Raw genomic sequence first — 25633 nt, forward strand, 5'->3', positions numbered from 1 at the left:
ATAATCAAATAAGTACTTCAGATATGGCACTATATCCCAACCCATTGTCTTTTGTAATCTCCAGAAATCTGATTAATTCCAGCCGCTTTTCTAGTTTTCAACTTTTGTATCTTCCTGTAAATGTCATTGTTATCATATGTAAATTTTATTACTTCTTTGGCCTTAGTCTCCTCCTCTATCTCGACATTATCCTTGTAACCAACAATCTTTACAAACTGCTGACTGAATACTTCTGTCTTTTGAAGATCCTCACATACACACTCCCCTTGTTCATTAATTATTCCTGGAATGTCCTTCTTGGAACCTGTTTCTGCCTTAAAATACCTATACATACCCTTCCATTTTCACTAAAATTTGTATGACTGCCAATTATGCTTGCCATCATGTTATCCTTAGCTGCCTTCTTTGCTAGATTCAATTTTCTAGTAAGTTCCTTCAATTTTTCCTTACTTCCACAGCCATTTCTAACTCTATTTCTTTCCAGTCTGCACCTCCTTCTTAGTCTCTTTATTTCTCTATTACAATAAGGTGGGTCTTTACCATTCCTTAAAACCCTTAAAGGTACAAACCTGTTTTCTCATTCCTCAACAATTTCTTTAAACCCATCCCAGAGTCTGTTTACATTTTTATTTACCGTTTTCCGCCGATCATAGTTACTTTTTTAGAAATTGCCTCATGCCTGCTTTATCAGCCATATGGTACTGCCTAATAGTCCTACTTTTAAGACCTTCCTTTCTATCGCATTTATTTTTAACTACCACAAAAACAGCTTCATGATCACTAATACCATCTATTACTTCAGTTTCCCTATAGAGCTCATCTGGTTTTATCAGCACCACATCCAGGATATTTTTCTCTCTGGTTGGTTCCATCACTTTCTGAATCAGCTGTCCTTCCCATATTAACTTATTTGCCAATTTTTGGTCATGCTTACTGTCGTTCGCATTTCCTTCCCAATTGACATCTGGCAAATTCAGATATCCCGCTACAATCACATTTCTTTCCATATCGTTTCCAACATAGCTGACTATCCTATCAAATAATTCCGAATCCGCGTCAGTGCTACCCTTTCCCGATCTGTACACTCCAAATATATAAAGTTGCCTATTATCTTTAGAAATGAGCCTTAGACCTAGAATTTCATGTCTCTTGTCCTTAACTTTTTCGTAGCTTACAAATTCTTCTTTCACCAGAATGAACACTCCCCCTCCCACCATTCCTATCCTATCTCTACGATACACACTCCAGTGCGGTGAGAAAATTTCTGCATCCATTATATCATTTTCTCAGCCATGATTCAACTCCTATTACAATATCTGGTAAATATATATCTATTAAATTACTTAATTCTATTCCTTTCTTTACAATACTTCTACAGTTCAACACTGACAATTTTATGTCATCCCTACTTGATTTCCAGTTCCCTGTTCCCTTATCACCGCTCCCTAGGCCATCCCGTTTCCCTGAATGTACCTCCCTATTACGCTTCCAAACAAATTTCCTAACTTATACGTACCACTGTGGTTTAAATGAAGGCCATCTGAACGCAGATCCCTATCCCCTACCCACCCATTAGGATCTAGAAATTTCACTCCCAGTTTCCCACATACCCACTCCATAGTCTCATTTAAATCCCCAATCACCCTCCAGTCAGTATCCCTGCTACACAGTATTCCACTAATAACAATCTCCGCTTTCTTAAACTTCACCCGTGCTGCATTTACCAGATCCCACACATCTCCGACTATGTTGGTACTTGTATCAGCTTGCCTTACGTTGTTGGTACCAACGTGAAACACTACCACCTTCTCCTTCCCCTCCTCCCTCTCTTCTACTTTCCTCAACATCTGCCTCAATCTAATTCCTGGATAACATTCTACCCTGGTTCCCTTTCCTCCACTCTCTTTCCCCACGTGTCTAACGATGGAATTCCCCATGACCAGAGCCTCAACCCTACCCACCTCATTTGATCCCCTCCCCTCCTGGTCAGCCCTGTCTTTCCTGACAGCTGCAGAAGCTACTTCCTCCTCCCTTTTCTCCTTCCAATGACCCTGTTCCACCTGTCTTTTCCTATCCTCTACTCTACATTTCCCTTTCCTACCTTTTCCCTTCCTCCTACTTCCACACATCTCACCAACAGTTCCCTGTCCCTCATCTTCCCTCTGTTGTTCTACCTGGAGTGACTCGTACCGATTCCGCACAGACACTTGTCCTGAATTCTGATCCTGAATAGAGCCCTTAGCCTGCAATCTCCTTCCCCTTAGAACATTAGACCACCTGTCTTCTACAACTCCCCCTTTCCTTCCCCTCCCTCTTGTACACCTACTGTAACCTGTACATTGTTTGAGGGAGTCCTATCTTCATTCCTGTCTTCTGTGAGAATCCTAATTATCTCCCTCAAACTTTCCAACTCCTCCCTCATACCCCTCAACGCCTCGCCACACCCACAGTTCGTATACTCGCGCTCCTTAGCCATTCTTTACGGGGGAAAAATGAAATTAAAAATAAAATAACTTATTTGCAAAAAAAATGAACGGAGGGATATATTGTACAAGAAATCTTTTCAGTTATAAGTTGTAATTCAAGTATTCTTCAGTTATAGTTATAATGATGCTGAATAATTATAATAAGTCGAACCCGTATTGGAATATCCCGGCACTAAGAGCCATACGACATTTAATTTCATTGCAACACATTTATGTCATGAAACTTACCAGCAGTACGGATCAATTATCTCAGTAATAGGTCAATGATAAATCATCAAAACCGACAAAACAGCTGGGAACGTTCATGAAAACCTACTTAGATGTAATTCTCAGCTAATAAGAAAATGAAAATCCACAATCTCTTCCCAGTCATTTGACCGCGTCAGAAATGGAAGGAATGAAGCCCCCATCTAGAGGCGAGGATGGGAATTGTGCCGGCTGCCGAAACCTGTCACACTCCTCAGGGGCAATGATTAATGAATGGCAGATGAAATGAAATGATATTGGAGAGTATTGCTGGAATGAAATATGACAGGGTAAACCAGAGTACCCGGAGAAAAACCTGTCCAGCCTCCGCTTTGTCCAGCATAAATCTCACATGGAGTGACCGGGCAAAGAACCACGGAAGCCAGCGGTGAGAGGATGGCACGCTGCCGCCTGAGCCACGGAGGCTCTTCTCAGCTATTAAGAACAGGGTAAAATAGGTGCCAGAAGAATGAGTCAATTCAACGTTTCTAAAATGATATCTATGATATCTGTTTTACTTGACTTATGTCATTTACCGTTTAACTGTAGTACATCTTATTTTATTTTAATGTTACTTTAAACTGCAAGTTAATTTGCTTTTCCATTCTATTATAATATTATCATCAACTACTATGGTAAATTTCGCCATCCAAGTACATTGGAAATTTGTATCTAAGTCATGCTTTATTTTCAAATATAACCTAAAAGTTTAGTCATCGCCTTCGGGTTTATCATTCCTTAACACATGCAAATTCTTCAATTACGATTCTCGGGGCAATTTCTCAACGTCTTTTACGTTGGAAGTGAGACTAAATTTCAACGATTATGAACAGATCATTTAAATATATGTGGCTTGATATTCTAGTCACATAGCCACTAGATTCTAATAAAGGTAACCGTAGTTTGAATCCCGGTAAAGCATGTGGGTTTTTCAAGTGAAGTCACAGACCTCTGGTTCAGTTTTCACGGTATGGTTATGATCAGAATATCAACAGTTTATATACAACTCTAAGCTTGCTAATGTTTAGTAGAAACGTCTTTCTTTTATTTTATAAATATAGTTCAGACTTTTAGCACTTCAAAAATTTCGTCTGCGCAGAACTGGTATGACTTACAAACGAACAAATTAGACAAGTGCCATCTAGGAAGTAGATATCAGAAAATAACTTCCTGTTTGAAGAATTCCGGACATAGTGAAACAAGTAGAATTTAGTCTACATGTTCGGCAAAATCATTAACTTTTCTACATTTGTTGCAAAGCCTTTTCACAGCTCCTATAAATAGTGGATATTTTTCTTTCCTTCTTAATCCGCTTACCCTACAGGTCTTGTTTCATCCTCGAAATCTACCGCCTCAAGGGCAGTGTCCTGAGAGCGTGAGACATTCGGTGTGGGGATACAACTAGGGAGGATAAGCAGTACCTCGCCCAGGAGGCCTCATCTGCTATGCTGAGCAGAGGCCTTGGTGGGGGATGGGAAGATTGGAAGGGATAGGCAAGGAAGAGGGAAGAAGCGGCCGTGGCCTTAAGTTAGGTACCATCGCGGCATTTGCCTGGAGGAGAAGTGGGAAACCACGGAAAACTACTTCCAGGTTGGCTGAGGTGGTAAGCGAATCCACCTCTACTCACTTGACCTCTCGAGGCTGAGTGTACCCCGTTCCAGCCCTTGTATCACTTTTCAAATTTCATGGCAGAGCCGGGAATCGAACCCGGGCCTCCCGGGGTGGCAGATAACTACACTAACCACTACACCGTAGAGGCGGACAGTGGATATTTTACCAATTCTTATTTGTTTCCCTGCACAACTCCTTGAGAGGAAAGTTATTTGATGGCTCAATCACTATCAAATAACACACAATCAGCCGAATTCTCTACAGTGAAATGTTAATATTGACATTGAGGTTCCACATAAGTAGACGCCAAGAACATGTTTGATGACCCACAAAATTAATTATAGGAAACTCTTACTGTATTCTATTTTCACGCAATTATTATTGTGCAATCAGACTGGTCAGTAATACTGACAGGAACATTCCCCGTATTAGATTTATTGTATATTACGGACGGTTGAGGTACTGGGCGGTTCGATCCTACCTCAGTCCGGTGGTGTTTGAAGGTGCTCTAATAAATCAGCCTCTTGTCGGTAGATTTCATGGCATATAAAAGAGCTCCTGTGGAATACAATTCCTGGAGCTCGCCGTCACCGAATACTGTCAAAAGTAGTTAGTGGGGCGCAAAACAATGGCATTATTAGACTTATATTTTACTGAACCAAGTATAACTTCCATATTACATCATAAGGAACTTTACCGTTTACTGCACTCAATTTTTAATTTTGTTTCTTTCAATCTTAGTCCAAGAAAATTGCTTGTTGTGTACCTAATCTACTTAACATGCAGTCTGGTTCCTAGAACTACTGAGATGCAAAGCTCACAGGGTAAAATACTTCTTATCACAAATACTTTAACGTCGTATCTCCTCTTGTTTATACTTAATATAACTACTTCGCTTGATAGTACATAGTCATGACACCAACCAACTATGTATGTTCCCCTCCGTAGCGAACATCTTATTTCTGATATTCAAATGTTCTTGTAAACGAAGACGTGTGCTGCTTATTTTTTATGGTGTATATACGGTGAAATTCGTGCCTCGTGGTGAGATCATTGCTACTCGGGCAGGAAATAAGGGTCTCTTTTACAAGCTCCAGCCAGAAACGTGAAACCCAGGGGGAGAAGATTAAGCACTAAATCATGTCTTTGAATTATCTCGACCATCACATGCATGTATTTCTGCTTCATCTTGTGTAATGGGAAACACTTAGCTCAGTGCTCTTCATACTGGGAGAAACTAATGAGAAGCAAGTAGAAGCAAGCATATATCGTTCATGATATTGTGCATGTTTTGATTATCGGGACAATCATTAGGTCTGTTCGCTTAGCCTTCGATCGGAACATATAATGGGACATTTAAAATTGTTATCAGGTCAATCAAATTGAACGATTTTCATTATTAAGTCCATGAAGAAGGACGACGTCCTATACGACGGTTACAAAGAAACATTGACAATTATAGGCCAAGGAAGTAAATAAATAAATACATAAATAAATAAATAATTTTGATATTCTATGATGTACTCTTTTTAGCAATGCAATTTAAATAAATCACTTTGGAAAGGTTACGTTTGTCATTAATAACAAAATGGAATGCTAGTGTTTTCACGTATTCTTCTTTAACGAATTAAAATATTAGTATGTTCTATGAAAATGATCCAAGAAAGACAGATGTTGTAGAAAGATAGCTCTTGAATGAGAAGAACTTTAGTGTATCGCACAGTTGCATACTTAAACTGAACTACAATATCGTCGCTGCCGGGACAAAACCTCCTATGTAAAATATTTTAGCTTAGAAATTTGGCCGGTAAGTTTTTTCATCTAAGGTGCAATATTGTGTGCATATTGTCAAGGCATCCTCGCTTTTCATAATGTATGTGCTGCGGGTCAGTATATCTCCAAAAATATTATCACATAAGCTGTTTTGTCCCGGCAACAACGATATATTTAATCAGGCGAGTAGTAAAATATATAACAACTGTACTGAAATTAATTACTTGTAATATTTGTATTAACTCGAGATGTACAAGTTACAGGTATACCATGAAGATACATTCGAGAGGAAAACCATTAGAGGCACCTACAATGAGTATATAAAGTGATATCAGGCCAACTCCTCACCAGATACGTGATTGTTTAATTTATTTTGAAATTTAATTTAGTGTAGAGATTCGTTTCTTCCGCCAAAATTGTTGAATTAATTTTTAAAATGTTAGTTTAGGAAAAAATCTACTTTTCCTTATTTTAAACATGACGGAAGAATATAGTATCTTCATATATTCCTATGGGTCATCATAACATTGTTTTACTTCGGTTTCGGATATTACTTCGAAGATTTAAATAACATTCAGGGACTTCGACCAGTGATAAAAATATAGGTTCGTTATATGGCGGAATAAAATAATGATTACCTGCATCGAAATCATCAGACCGCAACATAATACTATATGTAATATAATGAAACTCGCACAATTAGAGAGCCGTAAGTGATTTTCTTATCAGCAATGGACAGAGTATTAGACAGAGCAGATGAATCCCATGTTGAACAAATGTGGATTTATACATTACCAGCAGTTACCCACGGCTTCGCTCACGTGGATTTCGTAATTTTATAAAAGTATTTGTTAATCGGCATTGTTACCGTGCGAGTTGGCCGTGCGGTTTGGGGCGCGCGGCTGTGAACTCGCATCCGGGAGATAGTGGGTTCGAATCCCACTGTCGGCAGCCCTGAAGATGGTTTTCCGTGATTTCCCATTTTCACAGCAGACAAATGCTGGGGCTGTACTTTAATTAAGGCCACGGCCGCTTCCCTCCCATTCCTAGGCCTTTCCTTCCCCATCGTCGCCATAAGACCTATCTGTGTCAGTGCGACATAAAGCAACTAGCAAAAAAATGTGTGAAAATGGGAAACCACGGAAAACCATTTTCAGGGCTGCCGACAGTGGGGTTCGAACCTACTATCTCCCGAATACTGGACACTGGCCGCACTTAAGCGACTGCAGCTATCGAGCTCGATCATCTTCAGTTTTAGAGATATACGTGTCCTTATAAAAATAATTCAACTCGTTTTACACCCACCCGTTAAGTTGATTCCCCATCCAAAAATCCGTATTCTTTTATTATTATAGGAGATTCCAAATACAAATTTTTTCACGTCTGTAACCTCAATATTTTGTATATAAGTTTATCCAGAAAAAGAATCAAATTTTTTTTCACTTCCATTCCCCCTCCCTCCCACTAAGTGAATTTTCCGGAAACGAAAATTACGTGTTTCTTTATTTATAAAGAAGTTTCCAAATATAGTACCAATTATTACGACTGAAACTTCTTGAGTTTTTGAGATATACGTATCCTTATAAAAAATAATTCAACTCCGTTTTCATCCCCCACCAAGCTGATTTTACCCTCCAAAATGCGTGTTTCTTTACTTTTAAATGAGATTCTGAATACCAATTATCACGTCAATTCTTCCACACCCCACCCCCTAAGTGGATTTTCCAAAAACAAAAAATTCATATTTCCTTATTTTTAAAAGAGATTAAAAATACCAAATTCACGTCTGTAACATGTTATCCTTTTGAAATATACTGCAGGTAGGCTAATTTTAAAAAATCACCCTCTTTTCATTCCCCGTGTGCGGATTTCCGAAAACAAACGATTATCCATGTTTCTTTACCTTTACAGGAGATGCCAAATACCAATTTTCAAGTCTGTAATATGTTACGTGTCTGAGATAATTTCCATATATAATCTTTTTAAAATTTCACGCGGTATGTCACTTCTGTTACCCCTATTTATTGGATTTTCCAAACACACAAAAATGTTTCTGCATTTTTAAAGGAGATTCCAAATACCAATTTTCATGTCTGGAGCATGTTTAGTTTTTGAGATATAAATATCCTCATAAAAGGTATTCTAACAGTTTTTACCCTTTTTTCATCCCCCTTAAGGGGATTTTTCCAAAACAAAAAACACGCGTTTCTTTATTTTTAAAGGAGATTCCAAATACCAATTTTTAAGTCTCTAAACTTTCAAGGTTTTTAGATATAGATATCCTCATTTGAAAAATTCACGCCCCTTTTCACCTCCTTAGCGACGGAATACCCAAAAGTCCTCCCTTATCGATTATCTATACTCTTATATAAACATATCTCCAAAATTTCATTTCTTTATGTCCAGTCGTTTTGGCTATGATGGCGATGATGAGTCAGTCAGTCAGTCAGTCCGTCAGTCAGTCAGGTCATGTTATTCTATATACAAAGAGATTTTGTACGTATGGATCTGGACGTGTTTCTTGAAAGCATGATTCCTCGTAAAAACATCCAAGTGTAGTTATATAGAAGACTAGCAAGATATCCGTGCTCCACTGCGGCATTAAAATGGGAGTTATTACTCAACGTTTTACATTTTGAACAGTCCACTGTCAGCTGATCCTGTAAAATACGTCCTCAGTTTGTACGTCAAGAGGTTTTGGGGGAATGATTAAGTATTCTGTAACGTAACACTCACTTGAACATCGTACGGAAGAATTTGAATGTTTTAAACCATATCTGATTTAACATCCTGGACGTAAAAACGACCAACATGTGAAATTTTAATTTTGTACGTCGAACAGAAATGGAGGAATGAATACTTCTTTAAGGGGTGGATATTTTGAAATATTTATAAACATTTAGAATATAGATGACCACCCTTCATTAAAAATGTTATGTTCGTGTCTGAAACGGTTTCGGAGGAATGGATATTGTGTTTTTGAGAGTCAACTACCATCTAATCTCTTAGGAGAGATATGTTTTGAAGTATACGATGTTTTACACCTAGGACATAAAAGAAGACCCTTCTCGTAAAATTACAACTTCGTACGCCAAACGGTTTGGGAGGGATGAATAATTTAGTTTACACTTCGCACTTTAGAGGTGGAACGTTTAAAAATCTTTTATATTTCACACCCAGATTTTAAAATATATCCCGCTATTTGGAATTTTCTCTTCGTACATTAAACCGTTTCGGAGGAAGGAATTAATATATTTGTTTTCGGATCTTAACACCCATTTAACTCTTTTAGGGGTTACATTTCCTTCAAACCTTCTGTTATTTAACACCTAGGATATAATTGATCTCATTGATTAGTATACCAGGGAAAGAATTCACTGGCATCTTGGAAGGGAGGGTGCGATCAGTCGTTGAGAGGAAGTTGGATGAAAATCAGTGCGGTTTCAGACCACAGAGAGGATCTCAGGATCAGATTTTCAGTATGCGCCAGGTAATTGAAAAATGCTACGAGAGGAATAGGCAGCTGTGATTATGTTTCGTAGATCTAGAGAAAACATATGACAGGGAACCGAGGGAAAAGATGTTCACTATACTGGGGGGCTATGGTATTAACGGTAGATAATTAAAATCAATCAAAGACTTTTATGTTGACAACTGGGCTTCAGTGAGAATTGATGGTAGAATGCGTTCTTGGTTCAGGGTACATACAGGGGTTAGACAAGGCTGTAATCTTTCACCTTTGCTGTTCGTAGTTTACATGGATCAACTCCTGAAAGGTATAAAATGGCAGGGAGGGATTCAGTTAGGTGGAAATGTAGTAAGCAGTTTGGCCTATGCTGACGACTTAGTCTTAATGGAAAATTGTGCCGAAAGCCTGCAGTCTAATATCTTGGAACTTGAAAATAAGGGCAATGAGTATGGTATGAAAATTAGCCTCACGAAGACTAAATTGATGTCAGTACGTAAGAAATTCAACAGAATTGAATGTCGGATTGCTGATACAAAGCTAGAGCAGGTCGATAATTTCAAGTATTTAGGTTGTGTGTTCTCCCAGGATGGTAATATAGTAAGTGAGATTGAATCAAGGTGTAGTAAAGCTAATGCAGTGAGCTGGCAGTTGCGATCAGCAGTATTCTGTAAGAAGGAAGTCAGCTCCTAGACGGAACTATCTTTACATCGGTCTGTTTTCAGACCAACTTTGCTTTACGGGAGCGAAAGCTGGGTGGACTCAGGATATCTTATTCATTAGTTAGAAGTAACAGACATGAAAGTAGCAAGAATGATTGCTGGTAGAAAGGTGGGATCAATGGCAGGAGGGTACTCGGAACGAGGAGATAAAGGCTAATTTAGGAATGAACTCGTTGGATGAAGCTGTACGCATAAACCGGCTTCGGTGGTGGGGTCATGTGAGGCGAATGGAGGAGAGTAGGTTACCTAGGAGAATAATGGACTCTGCTATGGAGGGTAAGAGAAGTAGAGGGGGACCAAGACGACAATGGTTAGACTCAGTTTCTAACGATTTAAAGATAAGAGTTATAGAACTAAATGAGGCCACAGCACTAGTTGCAAATCGAGTATTGTGGCGACGTTTAGTAAATTCTCAGGGGCTTGCAGACTGAACGCTGAAAGGCATAACAGTCTATATTGATAATGTATGTATGTATGGTATCATTTGATATTTTAACTTCGTAATTCAAATGGTTTAAAGTGAACGTATACTTCTCTTATCATTCCACATCTCCCAGTCAAAAGCCCTTAGCGGTGTATTGTTTTAAGTCCAAATCTTATATGTATGTTCATAAAAAGGATTCAACTGCTTTTAAACCTCCCTAAGTTGATTCACTCCCTCCAATAAATGCGAGTTTCTTTAATTTTAAAGGAGATTCCTATACCAATTTTCACGTCCGTAACATCCTTCGTTCTTGTGATATAAGTATCCTCATGCAAAGAATTAAACTAAATTTTCATTTCATTTACCCACCCTTAATTTGATTTTCCAAAAACAATGCGTGTTTCTTTATTTTTAAAGAAGATTCCAAATACAAATTTTCGTGTCTGTAACACCTTCAAGTTTTGTGATATACTGTATGCATCCTCATAAATATAATTCAACCATTTTTCAGTCCTTTTTACACCCCTAGTAAGTGGATTTTACGAAAACAAAAGAATACGTGTTTCTTTATTTGTAAGGGAGATTCCAAATACCAATTTTGACGTCTGTAATATCTTCATATTTTGAGATACCAGTAGGTCTATCCTAATAAAAATAATTCAACCCCACTGTCAGTCTTTATTACCACCCCTTCACCAAGTGATATTGCCGAAAACAAAAAGTGTGTGTTATTTTAATTTTTAAAAAGATTAAAAATAGCAATTTTAAGTCTGCAACATGTTCCGTTTTTGAGATATACACATTTTAAAAACCGCCCACCTTTGTCAGTCCTGTTCCCCGCCCCCTTCAGGTAGGTTTCCAAAAGCATGAACGAACACGTGTTTCTTTATTTTTAAAGGAGATTCCAAATAAAATTTCCATGACTGTAACATCTTCAGTTTTAGAAGTATAAGTATCCTCAAAAAAACAGATTTCAAAAAAATTTCCAACCCTCTTTACACTCCCGACTGAAGTGATTTTTAAACAAAGAATACGTGTTATTTTATATTTAAAAGAGATTAAAAATACCAATTTTCACGTCTGTAACGTGTTAAGATTTTATATATATATATACTGTATATATTCTCATTTTAAAAATTTTCCCCCTTTAACACTTTCCCTTAAGTGGATTTTCAGAAATCAAATTATGCGTGTTCCTTTACTTTTACAGGAGATTCCAAATACCAATTTTTACATCTGTAACATGTTACGTTTTCGAGATATACTCATTTTAAGAATTCACCCCATTTGTCACTCCTCTTCACCAACCCTTATGTTGTTTTTGAAAATAAAATATACGTGTTTCTTAATTTTCAAAACATATTTCAATTACCAATTTTCATGACTCTAACATCTTCAGTTTTTGCGACATAAGTATCCACATTAAAGGTATTTAACCCATTTCTTACCTCTTTTCAGCCCCGTTAATAGGATTTGCCGGGGAAAAAAATACCTGTTTATTTTTTAAGGAGATTCCAAATACCAATGTTCATGTCTTTAAGGTGCTCAATGTTCGAGATATGGATACACCCATCTTAAAAATTTACCCCCCGTTTCACCCCCTTAGCGACAGTATATTCAAAAATCCACCCTTAGTGAGCACCTACATTGTAATATGAATGTATTCCCAAAATTTCCTTTCTTGATGTTCAGTAGTTTTGGCTCGGCGATGATGAATCAGTCAGTCAGGACAAATTGTTTTATATACATAGATATATAAGTTGCGACGATATAATATGTATGGAATATGTGAATAAGGCAATGTGCTTCTTCGTCATAATAGGGTCTTCGACGACGTAACTGGTAAGTGAATATTGGAATAAGCTAGGATCTTCTAAATATGCTTAAAATACGGTATGTTGTGGAATATAAGAATGTATAAATCTCAGAGTTCAAGAAGACACAAGTATTTTTATTATGATGTGAATTCATATACACCGGCGGAAAGAAATATCCAAACACCATGAAATAAGCAATGTAGAATACGGAAATTTTGGCAATATATTTTTCGAATCAACATATTTAATCGATCAAATGTAGAAGACTACAGGAATGCCATCGCAACTATGCCATGTGTGTCCATTAATATCCTGTGTAATCGCCTGACTGTTGAATGCAGACATGCAAATGTGCATGCATTGTGTCGTACAAGTGCCGGATCTAGCTTGTGAGATGGAGTTCCATGCCTGTTACACTGGTCAGTCAATAGATGGTCGGTTAATGCCAGTTGTGGATGACACATGAGTTGTCGTCCAATGATGTCCCATACGTGCTCGACTGGGAACAGATCGAGGGATCGAGCAGGCCAAAACAATATGTCGACACTCCGTAGAGCACGTTGGGTTACAACAACGGCATGGGGGCGTGCATTATCATGTTGGAAAACACCCCCGGGAATGCTGTTCATGAATGGCAACACAACAGGTCTCACTCATCACCAGACGGACGTATACATCTGCAGTCTGTGTGCGCGGGATAACCACGAGATTGCTCCTGCTGTAATAGGAAATAGCTTCCCAGACCAAACTCTCGATGTAGGTTCAGTGTGTCGACGCCGCAGATAGGTGGCATACAGGCGTTCACCTGGCCTCCTACTAACCAACACACGGCCATAACTGGCACCAAGGCAGAACCAGGATTCAGCGAAAAACACAACGGACCTCCACTTCCACTCCATCCTACAATGAGCTCTCGCTGGACACCACTGAAGTCGCAGACGGCGTTGGTTTGGGATAAGTGGAATGCACGCCGAAGGGCGTCTGGCTCGGAGCTGTTCTTCAAGTGACCGATTTCGAACAGTTCGTTGCGTCGCGGTGGTATCAACTGCCACTCGAATTGCTGCTGCAGACGCAGTCCACTGCGCCAGAGCCATACGCCTAATACGGCAGTCCTCTTGGTGGTGCCACTAGGACGTCCCTGGCCCAGACTTCTTGCGAGCGTACATTCTTACGACCACTGCTGCCAGCTCGCATGCACAGTGGAGGCATTCCTGCCAAGTCGTTCTGTAATAGCGCGGAAAGAAAATCCACCTTCACGTAGCCTTATTATACGGCCCTGTTCAACCGCAGTGAGTTGTTGATACTGGCCTCTTTATCCTCGTTAAGGCATTCTTGACCCACTCACAGTTACTCCGTCCAATCTCACAGGTAACTAACCCTCTCATATAGTAGACTCCCTATTTAAACCAAACCTGATATGCAACGTCATGGGGCCGCTACTAGCGCCACGCTAATGCGATTTAGGGGATAGTTGAATCATCGGCATCATTCAGATGTATAAACACGCCTACAACGTTCCTCAATCTAGTACAAACCCTTCTTCGTGTCTCGATATCCTTTTCCGCCAGTGTCTAATGCGAGGTCTGTTCAGAATCTGCCCCAGTGTATTTTTTAGATGTAATAATGTGTTGCACTCAGATCACCTTAATGTAATTATCTTGAGATGAGTGTAGTTTGCATGATTGTGAAGATACTATCTCCAATTCAGGTCACGAGTTAGCTGAGCGATATATATACATTTCCTTACGATGATCTGTCTGTTAATATATTTGGGAATATAGTCGCGTGTCATCTGACATATACATGCTGAGGGTTTAGTTGAGTCGCATTTCCACGATATTATCTTAAATTCTGATATTTATCCATTTAAGAATCCATTACAATCAGAAATGGGGTAAGAAATATTTGAAGTTTCAGGAATAGGTATAATAAGTATATTCATTGATTCTTAAGTATGTGGACATGTATATTTATTTAATTTTTGGCGCTGTCCCAAAATTATGCTTATTTATTTGTTAATGCATGATTAAACTTTAAATTAATTATCTGTAGTTTGGTTTGTGATTTATGTTCAGATTTAATATGAGGAGCCAACGTTGCTTTTGTCATACTGTATGTTGCCATATTGTACCAATTTTCTTCTAGAGAATTTTCCTTGAAGCAGCATTGTTATGTCTTCCGTTGACAATTCTCACTCAAGTCTAATTAGTTTAATTGTTTGCGATCATTTTCAATTTAATTTATGGTGGTTTACTTTTGTTGCGAAGAGAGGAACCCATTCTTAAAAGTAAGGAAATCCTTCACACAGATGTTCAGACGAGACATATGCGTACCGTATATAAACTTAAGTGAATTCCACAATCATTTTGTTATCTTACATATTATTAATAATTTTATTCATTTCATACACATTACTATCTTATTAATTTATAATTTGCACCCAATGTGTAATTTATTTTTATACGTGTTGATGACTGTGGAATTCCACAACGAGCTAGTTACAACCCGTTAACTTTGAAAAGAATTACGTCGTGCATTTGAAAGGTATTTTATCAATTGATTTACGGTAACATAAAACCCCTTGTTTTCATACTTGTATACTGACAGAACGTCAAATGTCCACCAAACTTATTTTTTCTTTGTCATTATATTTTATAAACGATTCATAATTTTTTCCAAACATCTAAGCTTTAATATTGTTATACCCCGTCGTACAGCAGCCCATAATTTACCCCTGACATATGTATCCAGCTAGGAATTATATGACCGGGCGAGTTGGCCGTGAGGTTAGGAGCGTGCAGCTGTGAGCTCGCATCCGGGAGATAGCGGGCTCGAACCCCACTGTTGGCAGCCCTGAAGATGGTTTTCCGTGGTTTCCGATTTTCACGTCAGGCAAATGCTGCGGCTGTACCTTAATTAAGCCCACGGCCGCTTCCTTCCCAGTCCTAGGCATTTCCTGTCCCATCGTCGCCATAAGACCATCTGTGTCGGTGCGACGTAAAACAAATTAAAAAAAAGGAATTATATGTCCCTTAGTCCTATCTTACGCTACATCTTGCAAACTTTTATGTGGAGTAGACTGATATAGACCTCCCCGAACAATGCAAAAACGGTACAAGAGGCAGTAAGTGGGGGCATCTCAAGAACACTAACATTTTATGTAGAATGGAGTACAATACTCTAGTCATTCTTCTTCTTCTTCCCCTTAATCAGTTTACCGTCCAGGGTCGGTTTACCCTCGGACTCAGCGAGGGATCCCACCTCTACCGCCTCAAGAACACTGTCCTGGAGCTTTAGACTCTAGGTCGGGGATACAACTGGGGAGGTTGACCAGTACCTCGCCCAGGCGGCTTCACCTGCTATGCTGAACAGGGGCCTTGGTGAGGGATGGGAAGATTGGAAGGGAAAGACAAGGAAGAGGGAAGGAAGCGACCGTGGCCTTAAGTTAGGTACCATCCCGGCATTTGCCTGGAGTAGAAGTGGGAAACCACGGAAAACCACTTCCAGGACGGCTGAGATGGGAATCGAACCCACATCTACTCAGATGACCTCCCGAGGCTGAGTGGACCCTGTTTCAGCCCTCGTACCACTTTTCCAAATTTCGTGGCAGAGCCGGAAATCGAACCTAGACCTCCGGAGGTGGCAGCTAATTACATGAAGCACTTCACCACAGAGGCGTCTACTCATTTTTACGAAATATAATATCACTCATATTTCGTAAAAATGAGTAGACGCCTCTGTGATGCAGTGCTTCATGTGATTAGCTTTCACCCTCGGAGTACTGTAAAAGTACTGTACTGTACTGTAAAAACCATACTCACTCCCATAGCTGCCGGTAGAGAACCGCGCACCTGATTGGCCCAGGAAGCCATTTCTTTTTATAGTAACGGGTAGTCGCTGTATCATAGAAACGTGATAGGTTAGGACGAGGTACGGACATGTCAGTTCCCCGCCATTTTGTTTAGTCTCATCACATCGAAATTGTCCGACTCGTTGGCTGAATGAACAGCGTACTGGCCTTCGGTCCAGAAGGTCCCGGGTTCGATTCCAGGTCGGGTCGGGGATTTTAACCTTAATTGGTTAATTTCAATGGCCTGGGGGCTGGGTGCTTGTGCTGTCCCCAACATCCCTGCAACTCACACACCACACACAACACTATCCTCCACCACAATAACACGCAGTTACCTACACATGGCAGATGCCGCCCACCCTCATCGGAGGGTCTGCCTTACAAGGGCTGCACTCGGCTAGAAATAGCCACACGAAATAAAAAAAAACATAGAAATTGATGCAAACGTGATTTTCACCGTATTGTATAATATATGGTCTGCCTCTGTGGTGTAGTGGTTAGTGTGATTAGCTTTCACCCTCGGAGGCCCGGGTTCGATTCCCGGCTCTGCCAAGAAAATTGTAAGGTGGTACGAGAGCTGGAACGGGGTCCACTCTTCCTCGGGAGGTCAACTGAGTAGAGGTGGTTTCGATTCCCACCTCAGCCATCCTGGAAGTGGTTTTCCGTGGTTTTCCACTTCTCTTCCAGGCAAATACCGGGATGGTACCTAACTTAAGGCCACGGCCGCTTCCTTCCCTCTTCCTTTTCTATCTCTTCCAATCTTCCAATCCCCCGCCAAGGCCTCTGTTCAGCATAGCAGGCGAGGCCACCTGGGCGAGGTACTGGTCTTCCTCCCCAGTTTTAACCCCGAACCAAAGTCTCATGCTCCAGGACACTGCCCTCGCTGAGTCCGAAGGAAAAACTAACCCTGGAGGGTAAACAGATTAAGAAGAAGAAGTACGTGGATGGGCTATTTGGATCAGACAGGGTTCAAACACTTCCTGAGTAATCCCTTTCTTAATTTTATTTCGTACTCGTCTAGGCAAGTATTCTTCTAATCAATTTATAATAAATGCACATAATATTTATCGCCACATAAGCACCGACTATGGACAAATGCATTGTGAATATCACCTGAAACATTATGCTGGACTCATTCAGCTAAATAATAGGTACATCTCTAAGCGTAGCGAATGGTTTCAACATCCTGGGATTAGTATCCAGTAATCGGGAGATAGTGGGTTCGAGCACCGCTGTCGGCAGCCCTGAAGATGGTTTTCCGGGGTTTCCCATTTTCACACCAGGCAAATGCCGGGGCTGTACCTTAATTAAGGCCACGGCCGATTCCTTCCACTTCCTAGGCCTTTCCTATCCCATCGTCGCCATAAGACCTATCTGTGTCGGTGCGACGTAAAGCAAATAGCAAAAAAAAAAAAACATGCTGGGATTAAGAGAGACACTGTGGTGGTTGCAGCAAAGTAAACCTGTATGCACATAGGAGTTCAGAACTGTAAAATAAAACAGTTTCGAAGCGATATCCTAGATTATTCCATTAGTACAGAATTAAGAGGCTGCAGCTTGTAGTCTGGGGTGGCTAAACTGTACTTATCACAGCCAGAGTGTGATCGTTTGCGGCGATTCGGAGTGCGAATCTAATTACGAGCATTTAAAATTTACTTTTATATTCTTGAAGGCATTCGTAATTAAGGTTTAATTTCCTTAGGTCTCAAAAGATATTCTTCTTTACAAAGAAAATATACACACAAAAGAAATAACAACATGCGAATATCATGGCCGAGAGGATTCGTCGTGCTGGCCACACGCCACCTCATAACCTGCAGGCTTTCAGGCAGAGCAGCGGTCGTTTGGTAGGCCAAGGCCCTTCGGGGCTGTTTTGCCATGGTCTTTTCTTCTGCAACGGATGAAGCCCACTGCACTTATTGTCATTATTATGACACACCCATTCTATTAAGCAACTGCGCACTTTCTACTCGTAGTGCACATAAAAGAGCACGTCGTAATCTTTGCAGCAAATTGAGAACACCTAATGCACGGTTAGCGCAAAAGCAAATATTATGCATTTACGGGATGATTATGTGAATATTGTACTATTCTGTGGTGAAGCAAGGCAGAATTCACGCGAAGCCATACACTTGTAACAAGAACGATTTTCTGAACGAAGGCTACCACTGCAGATACACTTCAGATACACTTCGACGTATTGAAAGACGGTTGCGTACAACGTGCTAATTTCATACATTACGCCCCCACCCGTTCGGGATGCTCCATGACGTCTGAAAATAACAAAGGAGCTGTCCAAAACGCAATTGCGTACAACCCTCAAATAAGTTCACGGGCAATTGGAAATGAACTGAACATCGCCATCAATTCCACCCCTACAGTCGACAACTGCACCAGGAAATTCACAGAGATGACTTTCATAAATGGATTAAACTTTCGCAATGGATACTGCAAAGAGTTGAAGCTGACGCAGATTTCTTAACGGACATTCCTTTAGTGACAAATCCATACTTCATATCAACGGAATGTTAATCGTCACAACTTCCATTACTGAAGCGTTTAAAATCCTCACTGGATAAGGGAATCTAGATTTCAGGTACAATGAGGCCTTAACGTGTGGTGCGGGATAATAGATGGCAAGATAACTGGACCTTATTTTTCCGAATGAAACTACACAGGGCGACGCTATATACAGTTTCTTCGTGAATGCTTCCCGTTGTTATTGGAGAATGCGCCCCTTGTGACGCGGTTAAGGATGTGGTTCCAGGAGGGCTCCTTCACACTGGTCGTTGGCGGTACCGAACCACTTTCATAAGACATATCCTGGACGGTGGATTGGACGAGGGGGTCCGGTCACAAGACCAGGTAGATAACTGGAAGTTACGCCACTATATTTTTTCCTCTGGGTTTATTTTAAAGAAAGAACCCATGTTCAGGAGCCAGAGAGCCTGAATCGTTTACGGAGGCTCATTAGTGAAGCCTACAACCAGGTTGTACCACATATGTTGCAGCAAGCAAGAATGCCCTTCCCAACCATGCTCAGCTTTACATTAGCGAAGGAGGTGGCCATTTTGAACATTTGTTCATTAATCGCCCATTGCATCTCTGTCGGTAATAGCTTACCTCACTGACAGGCCGATTACCTTGCATGTTAGACCTCTTTAAACAACAAGCATCATCATCATTACTTTGCTGCAAATAGCTCCTTTAAGATATACTTAGGAATAAACATAGCAGAGTACTTGCAATATAATAACTGATCATGATTTAGATTTGTTTTAAGCAACGCTACTCACCCGAACATTAACAGCGAAATAAAAATATTCATTCCACATTGAACTCGAACCTCGGACTTACGGGCACCGGTTTCCTCCACTAACTTCCAGTGTGCTCGGCTATAACGAGTTGCCGTTGACCGCTGTTATGTCCAAACAACTTCTATTAATTCAGCCATCCTAATATCTTCGCATGATTTTGCTTTGATACAGAATTTTCACGATTCTTTACCATCATTTGGTAATTTGTCATTAATGCTTAATTGTTTGACACGAATAAACGAATTATAGAAAGCATAGTAAGACCAGATATTGGTGTGAGTAACCAAGATTAGACTACCGTACGCGCACCTTTTAGCGATACATGGACACCCTAATGCTGAATAGGTCGACCTCGGGTATCTTCGAGATTCGTATTGGCAACCTTTGAAACACAAACTATGAATCGCTTATGCATCGCTGTGTAACATCTGGCGTACACTTTACGTACTAGTACTGTTGTTGTTTACACAGCAAAGCCAAACTATGGAATTCATGCTGGGAACAAGATTCGCATCGAGAAATGTTATATAATGTTATATAAAGTGTGTATGACACAGTTGTTGGATAAAGATAATAAAGGTTTAGAAACGTCATGTCGATCGATCATATTATCGATTCAATTCAGATTTCATTTTCATTCAGTTGGCAGTATAACCGGAACCGTGAGAGCTCCCTCCTTCCTCCAGCCCCCGTACAAAGAAATATCGATAAAAGGTGCGTGGACTATAGGTTAGACTATAGTTTGCCGGTTGCTTAAAACTATGTGAATAGGGGCAGCTGTACCATGTGGTATATTTAATATAGCAATGCACCATTTTCGTCATTAGTGCGTCCATTCCGAACTCCACAACCTGGAGACTTGGTTTTCATGGACTCTACACTGAAGAGCCGGTAAATCTTAAACAAACACGGATGTAATACGTTGCTAATACTCCACAGGCTGCTCAAAATAAGAAAGAAAAATGTAATACATCCTTTGTTATAACCAGGCAGAGGTTTCTTTTAAGTATGCCATCGAGTAAGGAACGCACCGATGGAAGGTGGAAGCGCTTGTGACCTTGCAGTGTTGTCTTTAAACAAATATTATATACAGTTGAAAGCAGTGTACCCTGCAGAGAAGCAGGTAGACCCGATTAAGGATTATTAGAAGTAACGAAACAATCTGTCTTTAGCAATTTGTAGTGAGCTATGAATTTGCCTCATTATTGATTCCAGGTATTAATGCACATTAATCTGAGTTACACTGGTTTTTCTTTGCATCGTGAGTACAGGTAATACAGAGTACAGTACTGTATTTTCTAAATGCGTGGAACATAAATCGCATGCGATTAGCATTTAGACAGGTTTTATATTTCGAAAATCTTCGTTCTACATCACACAACGTAAAAGGAGCAAATAAAAAAACATGAAATATCAGAGTTGTTTGAGATTCCCTGACTGAGTAATGCGTTTTACATAATTCTGCGTACCCAGTATTATTCTCTGGAGCTGGCACTTGGCCCAGTATTTCTGAAAACAGTTCTACTGCCTGGACAGCTTCTGGCATTTACAGTGCAGACGATTGTAAATATGTTAATGTATTGTATCGAAATTATTCTGAATATACGAAAGGTATTCAAATAAATATGGCGAAATGATTGCTTTAATAGCACGTACAGTGGCCTTTTTTGCTGCCCGTCAGAGACATGAATTATACTTAACACTTTTGTCGTAATATTGATCATAGTATATTGCGGCCTGTAGCCATGTCACTCACGAGTTGCAATTGGTTGTGGAGGCGAGGGATTTCCACGTGCAATCTCCTTAAATATTTTGATTCTTGACGTTCCTGGAGAAATGTATTTTTCACGTTGGGTATAAAATTGTCAATATCCTGAAACTGGCTCTAATTTCTCCCGAAACTCGATAAAGACCCAGTGTTAGAGAAGTTAAATGTATTAAATGTGGATGCGATTGCTGTATTCCTATGACAGTCTTCTTCGTATAAAAAGCGCCATCCGTAACCAGTAGCGAAACGTTTTCTTTCTTAATACCGGCAGTCCACACAGAGACAAGGAATACTTAAACAAGTGAGTAAATTGTAGAATGATTAACTTCCTCCATCTGTTCGGAGGTTAAAAGAAATGTCTTATCTGGACCATGAGGCATCAGGGTTCCTTAAACAACATTAGCGACTGACATATTAGTGGCGTCTTTAGTTTCACCTGAATATAGGAAGATCTTTTATATCTGTTTACTGCATCTCTTATATTGCAAGTTGCTTTACGTCGCACCGACACAGATAGGTCTTATGGCGACAATGGGATAGGAAAGGGCTCGGAGTTGGAAGGAAGCAGCCGTGGCCTTAATTAAGGTGCAGCCTGGTGTGAAAATGGGAAACCACGGAAAACCATCTTCAGGGCTACCGACAGTGGGGTTCGAACCCACTATCTCCAGAATACTGGATACTGGCCGCACTTACGCGACTGCAGCTATCGAGCTCGGTCATCTCTTATATTATTTAGGTAGCCTATTTGCCATAGGCTGTTAGTAAGTATGTTTTGTGTAATTGTGTTTCCGAAGGCATTCTTCTGTTCGATATTTGCTTAAGAAAGCTAAGAAACAAAGGTGTTGTACCCTCGTTTATGCGTATTAGCATATGTCACAGACCCTTGAAAAATTCCGATTTTTAGTTTGGAGCTGAGGAGATTAAAGGACCATTTTCCTCATTGTTTCTTTCTAATTATGCTTCATGATGATTCTGTTTCATTGATATACACTGTTGTTTAACATTATGTTTTACACGTCTTTTGAGCTACATGTGACATACGCTACATCTGATGGTTTCATCATGTGTGCTTAATCGTTCCCTGCCAAATTCCATCACAAACGATGCTAACATTGATGCTAATTTTGATGTAGGACTCTACTTTAAGCGTATTGCCACAGTTGTACACTTATCTGTATGCAGCGAACAACAGGAACAGTCGCAACGAAACTGGTTGTTAGGGGAGGGACGTATCCGTCACGGTACCTGTCATCACCGTGCTGTAATGAGGTTGCACCGTTTATTTTGTACTGCCAGGCTATAACTGCTTCCCACTTATGCAATGACTAGCAGTTACCCGCGGTTTCTCTCGCGTGAATTTCGTAATTTGATCGTTCCTCGGCCCTCTTTGTAAACCACGTTTCTGGTATTTCCTTTTGAGGCTCAGACGACCATGCGACATTGAACTGTACATGTGAGAAACAGTCTTGTCTCAACTCGGAAAAAAGTACACGTTTCTTTATTTTCAAAGGTGATTTCCAATACCATTTTACACGTCTATAACGTTTTCACATTTTAGATATAAGTATTCTCATAAAAATAATTCAACTCATTTTTCACTCACTTTCATCCCCGCTAAGTGCCTTTTGCGAAAACAAAGGACTTTTCAAATATCAAGTTTCTTGTCTGTAACATGTTAAGTTCTTGGCATATACCGTAAATATACCGGTAATCGTTTTAAAAATTCGCCCGCTTTTTCGATTATTTTCAGCCCACATTTTCCGTAAACAAAAACAACGTATTTCATTATTTTGAAAGGAGTTTCCAAATACCAATTTTCACATCTGTATGTCTGTAACACCTTCAGTTTTTGAGATATAGGTAATCCCATTAAAAAAACCTTTCCCCCTTACGTGGACTTTCCGAAAACAAAAAATACGTGTTCCTTTATTTTAAAGGGAATTAAAAATACCAACTTTCACGTCTGCAACAGCTTCATTTTTTTAAATATATTAGCATCCTCATACACGGAATTCAACTCCTTCTGTACATATTTGGAAAACACCTTAAGTCCATTTACGGAAAAACAAAAATTACGTGTTTACTTATTTTTAAAGGAGATTACAAATACCAATTTTCACGTCTATAACATCGTTACTTTTTGAGATATAAGTATCCTCATACAAATAAATTAACTAATTTATCCATTCGTTCACACCTCCCCCCATTTAAGTGGATTTTTCGAAGACGAAAGGATACGTATTTCTTTACTTTGAAAAAAGGATACCAAAAGCAACTTTTAATGTCTGTAAAATCTTCGCTTTTTGAGATGTAAGTATCCTCATAAAAATAATTCAACTCCTTTCTCACCCACCCGGAACCCCGGCCGTTAATTTGATTCACCCCCCAAAAAATACGTTTTCCTTTATTTATAAAGGAGTTTCCAAATACCTATTATCACACGACTGTAACATCCTCAGTTTTCGAGATATAGGTGTCCTCATAAAAAAAGAATTCAGCTCTTATTTCACCCCAGCGCCCGCCGGTTGAGTTGATCACCCTCCAAGAAAGCCTGTTTCTTTATTTTTAAAGGAGATACCAAATACCAATTTTTACGTCTGTAACCTTCAGTTTTAGAGATAGCAGTTTGTCCATAAAAATAATTCAACTTTTTCACTTCCTCTCACTCTTCCCCTCGAGTGAATTTTTCGAAAATTAAAAATACGTGTTCCTTTATCTGCAAAAGTGCTTAAAAATACCAATGTCCATGTCGGTAAGACCTTCTCTTTTTGAGATATAAGTATCCTCATGAAAGGTATTCTACCCCTGTTCCCCTTTTTTCACCCCTTAATGTGATTTTCCGAAAACAAAAAATACGTGTTTCTTTATTTTTAAAAGAGATTCCAATTACCAGTTCTTACGTCTGCAAACTTTTAAGTTTTAGAGATATCCTCATTTTAAAATTTCACCCCTTTTCTACCCCCTTATCGACGTTATACCCGAAAATCCTCCCTTAGTGAGCACCTACACCCTAATATAAATGCATCCTCAAAATTTCATTTCTTTCTTTCCAGTAGATTTGGATCGGCGATGATGAATCCGTCAGACAGTCAGTCAGTCAGTCAGTCAGTCAGTCAGTCAGTCAGTCAGCACATGGTATTTTATATATATATATATATATATATATAGGACTACTGTAGATTATAAACTAAGTGAAATATGGCCGAAAATTGGCGAGGTAAGGAAATAAGTCTCAAATGTCATTATAATAATCAATATTATGTCGTGGACGAGGATTTGTATAAATTAATTATGTTTCTGAAATGCTTACAAGTTACAAATACTAAGGTACTCGTAGCTTACTACACATCACTTTGAAATCATAGCCCATCGTTCTTCATTAAACTGTATATTTATGTTTATCTTATGTGTTTCTCCTAACTTCTAACTTATTTCGATGGCAATGGATTAATTTAAGTTGTAGTGGAAGTTAGTTACATTTTAAGAGACATTCAGTCCTACTCACAATTAAATACAATTAGATATATTTGAAGTTTTCTCTCTGAGTACGATTCTCTCAAACATCCATATCGCCGGGCTGAGTGGAGTTGCTCAGACGGTTAAGGTGCTGGCCTTCTGACCCTAACTTTGCAGGTTCGATCCTGGCTCAGTGCGGTGGTATTTGAAGGTGCTCATATATGTCAGCCTCGTGTCGGTAGATTTAATGGCACGTAGGAGAACTTCTGTGGGACTGAATTCCGGCACCTCGGCGTCTCCGAAAAACGCAAAAGTAGCTAGTGGGACATTAAGCCAATAACATTACTATTGTTACCACCTATATCACTTTGATATCATTATCCTTGAGATACAAAGATTAGCAAGAATATTTCTGATTATTGATAAGGACAGCATTCCTCTGTCTGCACTGAGTAGAAAGGAGTCTGCACTTAGTAGAAAGAATTCCCGGAGAACGTCGGTTCAGGATGGTCGCCGCAAATATTTGTGGCCTGAGTACTATGGGCTTAAAAATTAATTTACTAACCCTCACATGATATGGAACTTAACATTCATGACAGCACAAGGCACGCCACGAATATGTACAATAATATCAACAAAGCCTGATTCAGCAGATCTGGACAAGGAAATCATAGCATGGAGAGACTATTACACTTAT

This window comes from Anabrus simplex, chromosome 2 (genome assembly GCF_040414725.1).
Source record: "Anabrus simplex isolate iqAnaSimp1 chromosome 2, ASM4041472v1, whole genome shotgun sequence".
Taxonomy (NCBI): Eukaryota; Metazoa; Arthropoda; class Insecta; order Orthoptera; family Tettigoniidae; genus Anabrus; species Anabrus simplex.